Raw genomic sequence first — 13482 nt, forward strand, 5'->3', positions numbered from 1 at the left:
GAAAATTGCTGATTCTCAAATCTAGAAAACTCGGATTTACTACTTGGCCGCAGGCTAAGACCATATTAATTTAATTTCAAATGTATGTATCCAAGCTTAGAGGTTGTCATAAGGGGTTTAAATCTTAAATGTTCTTTCCAATAAGGTCATTAGTGGCAGGCCGAAATGTTGCAAGAGATATATTACATGATGGATGTTTGTCATTTATTCAAAGAAAAATGCTACAGTGAGCCTAAAGGATCATTTCCCAAACCACAAGGTATTCTCAAGAGGCAAGGCTGCCAAGGGATGAAATCCAAATTGCTCCCCCGCCTCCTCTCACCACGTTAATTACTCCTGCACTTTGCAAGGACAAGCATCCTGCCAGAGTTCCACCATGTCCCCATGTCACATGGCTAAGGAACTTAGATCAACACTTTGAACAATGCTCTTCCGCAGACCACCAAACCCCAGGAAAGGGAGGAGGGGAACCCTGTGCCATTAGAGAGGCCCAGACGTTATGATGCGTGATGTTTATGGACATTTCTGGATGTTCGTATTTGGGGATAACCAAAGTAACCAAGGATACACTGAGCCAGGTGTGGATATGGATTCAAATTCCACCTGTTGATACAAGATCTGTCACTGGGACACTAAGTAATAATCCCACTGCTACCTCCTCAGCATCTGCAACAGTGACAATCAGACATTTGCAGAATCCCTGAAATCTCTACAAGCAATCTAAGGTTCTACAGAGCATTGTTCAAAAACCACTGGGGAATCTGAGTTTGCATGAGTATAGGCAAGGTCAAAGCCTGACCCCACCACTTCCTAGCGGGGTGACCATGTATAAATGGTGTAACAAAGTAAACAGGTTTCCCTAGAGTCCCCTAAGTCCTCTCTGAATCGTGTCTTTCACCCCAAAGGCTGATTCTCATTGACAAGTACCTATAATAATCAATTAGCAACAGTGGTTGCAATAAGCAGAATATCTCTCATATATTGTTGTCCAAGGTGCTTTACAGAGCGCAAAGCATTTTTAGCATATGTTATCTCACACACCCCTTCTGATAATTTTACAGGGAGGGAGCACAGGGCTGTGTCCCTATGTTATAGACCAAGAAACTGGAGCTCAGAGAGATGAAACATCTGGCCCCAAACCGCACAGAAGAGAAGGAGACATGCCAGGACTGAGCCTGCGGGTTTCTGTCTCCAGCTCCAGTGTTCTCTCCCCTACACAGTGCAGGCTCTAAAGGCACCCATCATTCAGCACACACACGTGGGTCCATCCCCATGCACAGACCACTCCAAGAGGCCTGCAGTCAGCCTGTGGGCCCAAGAAAAATGTCTGATCATTGTCACATGACTACCCTGGGCTGAACTTTATAAGCAATGAAAAAATAAATTGGCTCTTGTATAATACCCAAACCCCTTTCTTGAGATTTACAAGCAAGGGTTCGTGGATGTCCATAGAAATAGCCATCTTATGGTGATACTGACGCTCTGGCTCCTCTGGTCAACTATCTTCCATAATACTGGATTTTCTGTTGAAAAACTACATAGAAGCCATTATAAAAGGATAATTCTCTGCGCTAGTTGTAAATTGCCAGATGAACAAGTCATCTTTGAAATCATATTCAAGAGCACTTGGTATTGAGAAACTATTTGTAGTTCACAAGTCTTCCTGGACTGGCAACTTCAGGCTATAATAGGAAAGCCCAAGATATGGAAAGTCAAATGGCAGGGCAGCCTCTTTGCTTCATACACAGTGAGAAAAATCCTCCCTCGCTGCTTGGGTCTTTCCACACTACTGGCTTCAGAGGGGGGCACCCTCTGTTTCTAGCAGTCTTGTAAGTGGTCAGCCTTGACGAGGCTTTGGGGGACTCTTGCCCTTTACCCAGAGGACCCCATGTACCTGTCCTCCCTGCCAGGAGGGACCTTGGAAATGATCTTAGCCTATAACTTTTTCTTTTTCTTTCCTGTGTCATTTGGGGCCAGTTGTTCCAGCTTTCTGAGCTTCAGCTTCTGGAGACAGCCCTGTGCTCTCTCTCTCCCTGTAAAATTGTCAGAAGGGGTGTGTGAGGAGGGACCTTAGAGATGATCTTATCTTACAACCCATTTTACAGGTCAGGAAACTGAGGCCAAAAGAGTTGTAACCTCTTGCCCAGAAACAATCAGCAATTTTAGGTATGAACTAGGACACAGATAAAGAGAGACAGTGAATAAACCAAAGCATGGGTGTTGCTCCTAACTGACTGTGTGATGTCTTTGTTTCTTTAGGGTAAACATAACTCCTTCGTTCCACCCAGCTAAGCTCTGTGCCTCATGATTCTTACAGCAATAGAACAAAAAATATACATTATTAGCCTCATTTTGTAGACAAGGGAGCTGAGACTGAGTTGTCCAAGGTCACACAACTAGCAAGAATCAGAACTGGAACGCAAACAGAGTTTTGCCTGGCTCCAGGGTGGGTGCTCATTCTCCATCCTCCACCTGGGGAGTCGATAGGGACACCCAGTTGGGTTGGGCTGGAGGCTGGAGCTCACCTGGATTTTGGACACACAGTTCCAGGTAGGCTGCTGGGCACCTGGTCCTTGCTCTTGCAGCAAAGTCTTTCTGCTTAGCTGTCAGTGGCACCTGCAGCAGCCAGATGTTCACTGCCGACCTGAAGATCTGGGAGCCATTCTCCTGACCACTGCCCACAGTGTGCCTTTTATGAATGGAGGAGCTGAGAGACCCCACCTTTACTTGTCACCACCAAGCCTGAACCCCAGGTGCACAGCCTTTCCTCCTCTAGCACTAGGAAGCCAGCCAACGTCAAAGACTTCCATCAGGAAAAGTAGAAAACCTGCTGGACCAAGAAATAGAGCAAATGCTTAGGAGAGTCATGCAAGTCAGACCCCCATGATTCAGAATGCCACCTGAAACCTGCCCCACACTGGCACGAACGCCCTCCTGCCTGCCTCCCCTGGGCCCTGGGCTCCACGCTCCAGGGGTCTGCTTACTCAGAGGAACAGCACACTGCCTCTGTATGCTGGTCGAAAAGAAAAGAAACTGATTTTGTTTGGGAGAATTTTATGTTAGTCCTTTTTATTATCTCAAGAAGGGTCATGAAATTCTCTAAAGCGAAATCGATTACAGCCATGCTCAGGGAGGCCAGAGCAGCCCTTTGGCTTATAAGCAACAGGCAGGTCTCCAGAGGAGAAGCCCCAGCCTTTGGGTAGCTGCTGGTCCCACCACTGCGGGCTTGGATCCATGTCACCTTCCGCCCTCCATAGAGCAATTTCATCAGCCCACCAGATGGCCCTGCCCTGAGACCCCCCAGTAGCTGATGGGGCCATGGGGACACCTTGTCCAAGCTGGACCAATTGATTCCCCCTCCCAGAAATTGGGGAGTGGATCCAGAGCCTCTGAATGTGGAGAGAACCGAAGGGATATTCACCTGGCATTTGGAGAGAGGCCATCTTCTGACACATGCTCTGAGAAGCAGAGAAAACCCACCTGAGCAGATAAAGAAGCCATTGATGAGTAGAAAGAAGTTGAAAGAAAAGACAAATTTTGGCAAGCCTTCCGACCCTGGCACCAGACCCTCTGACTGGGCTTGACTTCCAGAAGGAACTCAGGTGGATCTGTAATCCCCTTTTCTCAGTTAAATTGCCTCAAGCTGGTTTATGCGGTTTGCAACCAAATATTAGAAATAATATTTTCCCTTCAGTTTGTTTGGTAAATATTTTTTAAATACCCCACAAATTTGTTTAGTTGTTTTCATTAAGAAACACGATGTTGTCCCACTTCATGTTTCACTGTTATTCTCTTCTGGCTACATTGTTCTTTTTAAAAGTGGCTTTATACGTACAAAACGATCTTTTCATTTCTTTATTCTTTTGATTTACCTTCTCATCCTGATTCATGGTTTTCCCTCCTATATTTTAACTATACTGTGTCATCCTCTACCTGATTTTCTTTAGCTGATTAAGAGCAAGGACTATGCATATCCACTGAGTCTCTTTTATTTTTAAAACACACACACATAGATAGATAGATAGATAGATAGATAGATAGATAGATAGATAGATAGATAGATAGATAGATATACATATACATACACACATAATGGAATACCATTCAAACATAAAAAAAGAATGAAATAATTCCATTTGCATCACCATGGATGGACCTAGAGATTATTATACTAAGTGAACTAACTCAGACAGAGAAGACAAATAACATGATATCACTTACGTGGAATCTAAAAAAATGATACAAGTGAACTTATTTACAAAACAGAGACTCACACTCACGTAGAAAACAAACTTATAGTTACCAAGAGGAAAGGTAGGGGGAGGGATAAATTGGGAATTCGGGATTAGCAGATACAAACTACTATATACAGACTAGATAACAAGGTCCTGTTGTATAGCACAGGAAACTATATTCAATATCCTGTAATAAACTATGATGGCAAAGAACATGAAAAAGAATATGTCTATATATGTATAACTGAATCACTCTGCTGTACGTCAGAAAGTAACACAACATTGTAAGTCAAGTATACTGCAATAAAAATAAATAAAGCCAACACGTTGAAATCAGCCAAGAAAAGATGAAGTAAGTATAACTATGAGCACTTAATTTGAATTTCTTACTAAAAATAAAGGGAAAAGGCAGAAATGAGTTTAATTATTCCAAAAATTAAAAATAGAACTACCATATGACCCAGCAATTCCACTCTTGAGTATATATCTGAAGAAAACAAAAACACTAATTCAAAAAGATACAAGCACCTCTCTGTTCATAGCAGCATTGTTTACAACAGCCAAGATATGGAAGCAGTCTAAGTGTCCATCAATAGATGAATGGATACAGAAGATGTGATACAGATATATAGATATAGATATACAGGCACATACGATGGACTATTACTCAGCTATAAAAAAAAGAGTTATATTTTGCCATTTGCAGCAATATAGATGGACCTGGAAGATATTATGCTTAGTAAAATAAGAGAAAGACAAATACTGTATGTTTTCACTTACATGTGAAATCTAAAACATAAAACAAAGAAATGAATGTAACAAAACAGAAACAGACTCGCAGATGCAAAGAACAAATTAAATTACTGTTTACCAGTGGGGAGAAAGGTGAAGGGAGGCGCAAAAGAGGGGAAGGGCATTAAGAGGTACAAACTACAAGATATAAAATAAATAAGTTTACAAGGATACAATGTACAGCACAGGGAACACAACCAATATTTTATAATAGCTTTATATGGAGTATAATCTGTAAAAAATATCAAAGCACTGTGTTGTATGCCTGAAACTAATATAATATTGTAAGTCAACTATACTTAAATAAAAAAATTTTTTTAATTGTTTAATTGTTTAAAAAATTTTTTTGCACGGAAGATAAATGCTTTAAGAGGGGAAATGCTTGGACCTGGTACCACAGACGCTCATAGCAGGACCGTCACAGGTTAATTTACATGCATATTCTAGATTTCAGAGTTGGCTATTGAACATTTGTGTTCAAATTGCTGTTGCTGTATATTGCTACATGATGATTTCTAAAATGTTTTGTGGTCATCGATGCTTGGGAAACACTATACCACAACATACTATCTCTAAGCTCTTGGAAAATTGTCTGTAAGGGAGATCCTTCTGGGGTCTCTGTGTTTCCAGAGCACCGAGAGAAGAGCAGGCTGAAGTGGTCCTGGCGGTGCACAGGGAACTCTCAGTCGCTGGCAGCTCAGAAGAGCCTGAATTGATCATGAATATTTGGCATCCTGCATCACATCCTTCATCCCAGCAGGACTGAGGCTGGTTCCCTAGCAACCCTGCTCCCTTCCTGTCCATCCACCCAGAATTGCAGTCCATTCTTCTTCCGTAGGCTACTGGAATCACTCCCTGATGGTCTGATTCTCAAAGTCTCAGAGGAACTACCTCTTCTCTCCCTTAACTGGCCTCCAGGGAGAGAACTGTCACTGTTCATCACACATGGCAGCCACATACAGCTTTAACGGTTATAGCACGTTTCCACTTACCTTTCTCCATCAGATGCTCACTGCCACCCCATGATGTAGGAGTTTTACAGATAAGGAAACTGAGGCTCAGAGAGGCTGAGTAACTTGCCTAAGGTCACACAGCTAGCAAATGAAGGTAAGATATGTTAAGATAGTTAAAGAAGGCATCACCCCATCACAACAGATTGCATTCCACATGAATACTCATAAACCAAACACTCTTCTACCCAGGCTTCTGGACTTTTCCAGGTCTTTCTATCATCAGCCTCATTGAAACTTTATGCCTCCTGCTGTTTTACTGACAAGGGCCCTGAACCTACTCTTCCAGCCTGGGTGGGGTTTTCACACTCTGCCACATTCTCAGGGACATCTAGCCTCTTACTGTTTTCCTTCTTGCTCACTGACATCTCAGGATGTCACAGGGTCAGCGGGCACAGGACAATGATTGAAAAGCACCAAATCCAGGTGAACTTTTGACAACCAGGTTTTGGGTGCCCCCCAGACAGTTACAGCCAACATGTAAGTTGACTATAGCAATTCACAAAATAATTCAAAGTGTGGCTTTCATCTCCAAAACTACCGTGAGCTTTACAGCAAAGAGAACTTGACCCCAGCAAAATTACTGGATCCCTGAGACAGGCCTGGGGGGCCCATTCCACCAAGGGTGGGGGCATTTTTTGGAGAAATCAGAAGCAACACAGTTTCTCCAGAAGAAGGCACAGAGTAAGCCAAGGAGATTGGGCAAACTTGTTCAGTTCAATTTAAAATTCTGAGAAAAACTCCAGATGCCCTGTCACAGTGTCAGTGACAGCAGTTATCTGTGGCAGGCCTGGCCTTTCAGAGCCTGTTTGCCAACCCCTGGTAATGAAAGCCTGTCTGTACCCAGCAGTACCCGTTCACGTGCATCTGTGTATGTGTGTAGTTTTACGATTATGACCTGCAACTTGCTGTTTTTGTAGATCCAAAGCAGAGAAGTGTTGGGAATTACACTTGGTTTGACCTAATGTTTTGAAAAATGGAAAATTCCACATTCATAGATGATTTGTTCACACCCTCTTTTGAAGATTTGCTTTTGAAAACCAACAGACAACCCAAAAGAACTATTTGGTGTGTATTTGACAAGTGTTAGAGACAGGGGCCTGGGAGAGGGCGGCCGTGCTCCCATGTGCACCCAGGACCTGCAGGACGGCTCACAGCTGGCCCTTTCATAGGCATCGTCTGCTGAGTCAAGTCAGCCCCTCCTGTGTTCTGCTCTGAACCCTAGTCTGCCTCATTTGCTGGCGAGATTATCCTGTTCTCTGCTTCTGTCTCCTCACCATGGATTCAAACACTTTCTATTCTTCTGAGCCTGAAGGCTTCCAAGACTTCAGCCCAGCCTGCAGCTCCACCCCTCGCTTCTCCGACTGGAAGTGCTTTCTCTTGCTTCTATCCCTCCCCACAGACCCTCTCCCCTCACTCATTCCCTTGCAAGGCCCCACTCAGTGCCAGCACAACACAAGACAGCCTTTGCAAGTGTTTAAAAATCTAGGAAAGATATTACAATGAAAACGCTCATCATTTTTATTCAGGTCTGTTCCCCTAAATAAGTGGGCAGACGAGAAAAGCTTTAAAATGCAGTGCGCTGCTTTCAGGGAGAAGAGGCTCAGGGAGAAGCTGGGGGTCTTACAGCCTTGCTGAGAACCTGGAGGAAGAGAGACCTGGGGCCAGAAAGGGGCTGCCAAAGGGGGCAAGCCCAGAAAAGGCACCCAGAGGAGTCGGCAGAGTCTCACTCACCCCAGGAGGGCTTTTCCAGGCAAAGCACCCTGCAGTAACACACCGGAGGCTGGCTACACAGCCCTGGGCTTGGACACCACTGCGGGCAGTCCTGGAAGAGGAAGGCAGAGGCTGGGAAGAGGGAAAGGAGGTGGGCAAAGGGAGTCAGGGCTTGGGGGTCTGACCGCGATGGGTCTTATACAACTCCCTCACTTCTTACAAAGCAGCCCACTCCACCAAAACAAGGCTCTTGAGCTTGGCAGAGTTATATTGAAAGGTGTAATATTTGGGACATATTTACACTAAACAATAACTTGTTTATTGGAAATTCAAATTTAACTGGCATCCTGTATTTCATCTGGCCACCCTGGTGCAGTGAGGAAGCGCCCAGAAGGAATGCAGAACCAGCTGCCCAGCCTGGAATGGCATCTCCCCCAATGCCATCCCTCTCCCCAGAGGCACAGATGAGGGACCTGCTCACACTGCAAGAGGGCTCGTCAGGAAGGTCTCAGGATGAGTAAATACCCAGGAGACAGGTGCCAGCTCCCCGCCAGTCCCCTGCCTCCATGCTCCCCAGCTCCTCACACGGGGGCTGGGCTCTGCCTCAGCTCCCAGACGAAGGGTCTGAGCATAAATGATTTAAGTAGCTCCCCGCACCTCACCCATCATTGCCAGGAAGTACTGGGGACAGACTCAGAGAATCCAGTTCTGGTCCCTACAGCAGCCTTTTTTAAGAACAACTGTTTCTTTTAGTCTTGATTATGCAAATGATAGATGTGAATGGTTATGCAAATGAGTTGCTGTAAAAAATGGAAAACAGAGAAGATTCTAAATAAAAGGACATGACCCAGTGCTATTGTGCTGATATGTTCTCTTGCAGTCTTTTTATACGCCTCCATGAACTTCTTTTTACATAGCGGGCATCATACTAAATGTTTGGGGTTTTACTTGCTTGTTTCAGTCAAGTTGTTTTATCCTTTAATGTCACAACATTCAATTCAACTTTGTCAATAAAGATTTACCAAAGCCTACTATCGGCCGGCACTGGGTATAGAGCAGTAAACAGACCTACCACAGTCTCTGCCCTGTGAGGCTTACAGCTCCAGGAGCCAGGGAAGGGTGAGACATTGAACCCGGGTAAAAAGAGCGAATGAAAATCTCCTACAAAGTTTGCAGTAAAATCCAATCGTACCTTTTGCTTTTGAAGAAATATGTTCCTAAAAATACAGAGAAAATATTTTAAAGAGTTATATCTAAATATTTTGTATATGACTTTAAGGCGCAGAACATTTAAAGGAAACACCTAATGCCTGATTGCATTTTATTCTTGGCTCACATGAGTCCTGGGGCTCCCTAGGATTACTCCTGAAGAAAGCACTCTCATGATTGTGGGGCCAAAACACATCCTTCGACAGCACAACTTTTAGTGGCAGCATAGATTTCTTTTGTGTGAATAGGTCATAAATTCCTTAATCCCTTTTTGCTAAATATTTTAATTGATCTAAATATTTACTTTGATAATATGAGAGCAATGAACATCTTTGTGCATGAATATCTGTGTGTGCAAATTCTTTCTCTGGGATAAACTCTATAGTCTATTTCAGTAATAAGCCTTGGGGCAGAAACTGGCTAGTCACACACAAAACCCCTTTCTCCTGAGCACACACTAACCACATCTCCCAGGCTCCTTTGTAGTCAGGCGTGGCTGTGAGATGCATTTCTGGCCATTGGGATAGAGCTGGGAGCAATGTTTCCACCTATGCTGAGCCCAGCCCATAAATCCTCCCATGCATGCTCTTCTGTGCTCTTTCCCCTTCTTCTAAGAGTCCTCAGAAGCCACATGTTGAAAATGGTAGAACCACAAGATAGAAGGAGCCTGGCCACTGAATCACCACTTGGAGAAGAGCTGCCTGCTTGCTGGTCAGTGTCACCCATTTTCAACATTACATGATGAGAAAATGAACTTCTGTTGCACTAAAGTCACTGAAATTTGAAGTGGCGTCTGTTACAGCAGCTAGTGTTAACTGAGTCCTACCCCAGTTTCCCACACCGGAATGCAGTCCCTACTGGGTATCTCAAGTGGAGGACATGCAGCGGTCCCACTCCAAGTTTCCCTCCCCGGTCACCTGGGCACTTCCCCAATTCCACCACAGGGACCAGAGTCCATCTTTTTCTTGGCAATCTTCCTCCCTGGGAATTGGACCAAAATCTGGGCCTCAGCTGCAGCTATTGTCCCAGCCACTTACCAGGAAAGACCTCAGGGAAGGCTGCCAGTTTCCTGTCCTGGGACTTGCCTTGTAGCCTCTGCACCCAGAAGGCTAACACAAATCTCACTCCATGGAGCAAAAAGAGTCCACACGAGTCACAGGATAAACAACCCATTCAAGTAACAGCTTACAAATAACCCATTCTCCAGGCTTGCCAATGCTCATTCCACGCCCAGAAACCTCTATCTCATTTTGTCTCTGTTTCTTTCATCAGAAAATAAAATGGATAATGCAGTTCCGTTCTGGGGAGAGTGGTGGGTTACTACAAACGGAAGCATCCGAATACGACTGCCCGGCTGCCTAGGGTTTGGGTCAACAGGGGCACCGGCTTTGCAGCCCTCCTCTGACAGCCCCTTCCTCCCACTGTACACTGGGGAAGCATCTGTAGTTGGGAGACAGATGCTCCAGTGTTTCTTTGCAGAGGATGCAGGTTGGTCTTTCATGTGCCAAGATTGCCATCTTGTGGCCAAGAGAGGGCAAGGCAGGGAAGTGTCCCAAGGTTGGCATCAAGACCCATCTGACGATAATCAGCCTCCAAAGAACACCAGAAGATGATGCTCAGGACCAAAGTTACTTCCTCACACTGCCTCTCAAAGCCCTTTCCTTTGTCTGACCCAAAAAAGCCTCCTGCAAATTGTATGGTTCAGGGATTATCTCCAACTAGCTCTTATGGTATATTGCATTATTATGAAAAATTATACACACAGATCATTTAAAAATTAAGACACTACTGAAGACTTTAGAGTCACAAATGACCCTAAATCAAACCCCTCATAATCAGCCAGTGATAGCAAGTGGGGCAAGTCGCTGTGGGCATCTATCTCTCTGTGCCACCTACAAGCAGAGAAGCAGTGTGGCTTCTAGGGGTTCAGGGCTTGGGCTCTGGCACCAGGCTGCAGGGGCTTCTGGCTGGCTCTGGGCGAGTTACTTAATATAGCTCATTTCTCATCTTAAAAACAGGGATGAGAGTGGCGTCTCCCTCACAGTATTACTGTGAGGACTTAACTCTGAGCTGTTCAGCACAGTGCCTGGCACAGGGAAAACCTTCACATGTTGGCCTTTATTGTAAAGGACAGATGAACAGGCAGACAGTAAGATACACACTTAGGAGAATATTTAACTATGCGTGTTACTCTTTACATTAAAAAAAAAGCAGAATTACCAAAGTAGCAATTTCAGTTCTGAGTATTTATCCAAAGAAAACAAAAAGATAAACGCACCCCCACGTCCACAGCAGCATTATACACAATAGTCAAGATATGGAAACAACCTAAGTGTCTGTCAATAGACAAACAAAGAAAATGTGGTAGAAATATACAATGTAATGTTATTCAGCCATAAAAAAAAAAAAGGAAATCTTTCCATTTGCCACAATATGGATGGTTCTTGAGGGCATTATGTTAAGTTAAATAAGTTAGACAAAGACAAATACAATATGATCTCACTTACATGTGGAATCTAAAAAAAATTTTTTTAATTGTTTTTAATTTTTTTGAAGGGAGAGGTAATTAGGTTTATTCATTTATTTATTTGTAGTGGAGGTACTGGGGATTGAACCCAGGACTTCATGCATGCTAAGCATGCACTCTACCACTTAAGCTATACCCTCCCCCCTTAAAAATCTTTTTTTAATAAATAGCAAAACCAAGCTGATAGGTACAGAGAATAGACTGGTGGTTGCCAGAGGCACGGGGTGGGTGAAATGGGTGAAGTTGTTCAAAAGGTCCAAATTTCCAGTTATAAAATAAATAGTAAGTCATGGGGAAGGGTGACTATAGTTGATAATACTATATTGCATATTTGAAAGTTGCTCAGAGTAGATCTTAAAAGTTCTCATGACACACAAAATAAAACATTTACTTATGGTAACAGAAGTTAACTAGACTTTTTGTGACCACTTCGCAGTATATACAAATATCGAATCATTATGTGGTGTACCGGAAACTAATACAATGCTATATGCAAATTATGCCTCAGTTTTTAAAAGTTTGGACTGTGATAAGAACAGGCATAGGGAATCTATAATTGGATAGACTAGGAACTGAGTAACTGAATCCCCCGAGGTCCACAGGCGATCAACGTGTCTCTCCTGACTGGTTCTTAATCCCCTGCTGCCAGCACGCCCCAGGGAAGCTGCTGTGAGCAGGAGCGGCTCCCACTTAAGCAGTCCCCACTCAGGAGGAGCAAAAAGTGCTAACAATCAACCAGGGAGAAACAGAATTAGGAGAGAAAAGCTGTCCTCTGCTGGCACAAATCTGTGAGTTCCCTGAGGGTGGATGCTGCCTCTCACACACTGGGTGGGCCCCGCTTCCCCTTCCACACCTGGCTGGCCAAGGATGCTCAGTCACATGCACTGAAGGAATGAGGGGCTGACAGGTGGGCCTGGAAGGCTGGGCCTAGAACCACTCCCAGGAGATGCCGCACACTGAGAAGTCATTGTGGCAGAATCCCTGCTCCCCATCCACAGACGTGGTCCGTGATGGAGAGCTCCCACCCAACGCCCCCTGCAAGTACCTTAGACACACCTTCACCTCATCCTCTGGATTAGATATTATTATCTCCATTTTTCAGTTAGGTAAACCGAGAGTCAGGAAGATAAAGAAATCTCTCTAGGGGCTTGTTACTGGTAAGTAGCTGAGCTGGGATTTAAATTCGGGATCCACGATGTCGGACCCCAACACTTTCAGCTGGTCCTGTTATCGTAAAGGGAAACAATAATCAACCCGTTTTCCTGTTACTTCCAAAGAACTTCAGGAAGTTTCCACATCTGGCCACAACTCATATTTAGTCTAGCCAAGGAACCCCAGAGGTGATTAGAAGCTTGCTGTTTAATCCTGAGCCCTTTAACAAGCACCAGGTGGAGTAAAATCTTGGCCGTCTAGAATCCCTATGAAATTGGGGTGGGGCGGGGGAGGGGAGGTTGGTTGGTTGGCTCATTCCGAAGACATAAGTCTAACTTCTTCAGAGTCATACCGAAAAAGAGTCATCACAGATCATCCAGAAAACTGTGATGAATGCAGGGGTGATCCTCTCCCTCGGGTCTCTTCTCTGCGATCTATTACCAACACGGCCGCTGTCAGTCAGCTCAGGCTGCTGTAACAAAGTGCTGCAGACCGGGTGGCTTGTAAACAGCAGAAGTTTACTCCCAACAGTTCTGGAGGCTCAAAGTCTGAGATCGGGATGTCCTGATGAGAGCTCGCCCCCTCTTTCATAGACGGCCGTCTTCTCACTGTGTCCTCACACGGCTGAAGGCGCAGGGAACTCTCTGGGATCTCTTTTATAAGGACACTAATCCCTTCATGAAATTACCTGATCACCACCCACCAAAGGCCCCACTTCCAAACACCACCGCACTGGAGATTTGTCTTCAGCATATGAATTTTGGGCAGGACACAAACATTCAGCCTACAGAAGGCCCCAAAATGACAGAATTCTCTCAAAAACTGCACCTTGCTTGCTCTCTCA

The 13482-nt window shown here is 44.5% G+C and overlaps 1 pseudogene; it reads left to right on the forward strand.

Annotated features, from left to right (window-relative positions):
- LOC141573534 (SCAN domain-containing protein 1-like) overlaps nt 1-13482 on the forward strand; it is a 44813-nt pseudogene that overhangs the window by 3175 nt on the left and 28156 nt on the right.

This window comes from Camelus bactrianus, chromosome 16, assembly GCF_048773025.1.
Source record: "Camelus bactrianus isolate YW-2024 breed Bactrian camel chromosome 16, ASM4877302v1, whole genome shotgun sequence".
NCBI lineage: Eukaryota > Metazoa > Chordata > Mammalia > Artiodactyla > Camelidae > Camelus > Camelus bactrianus.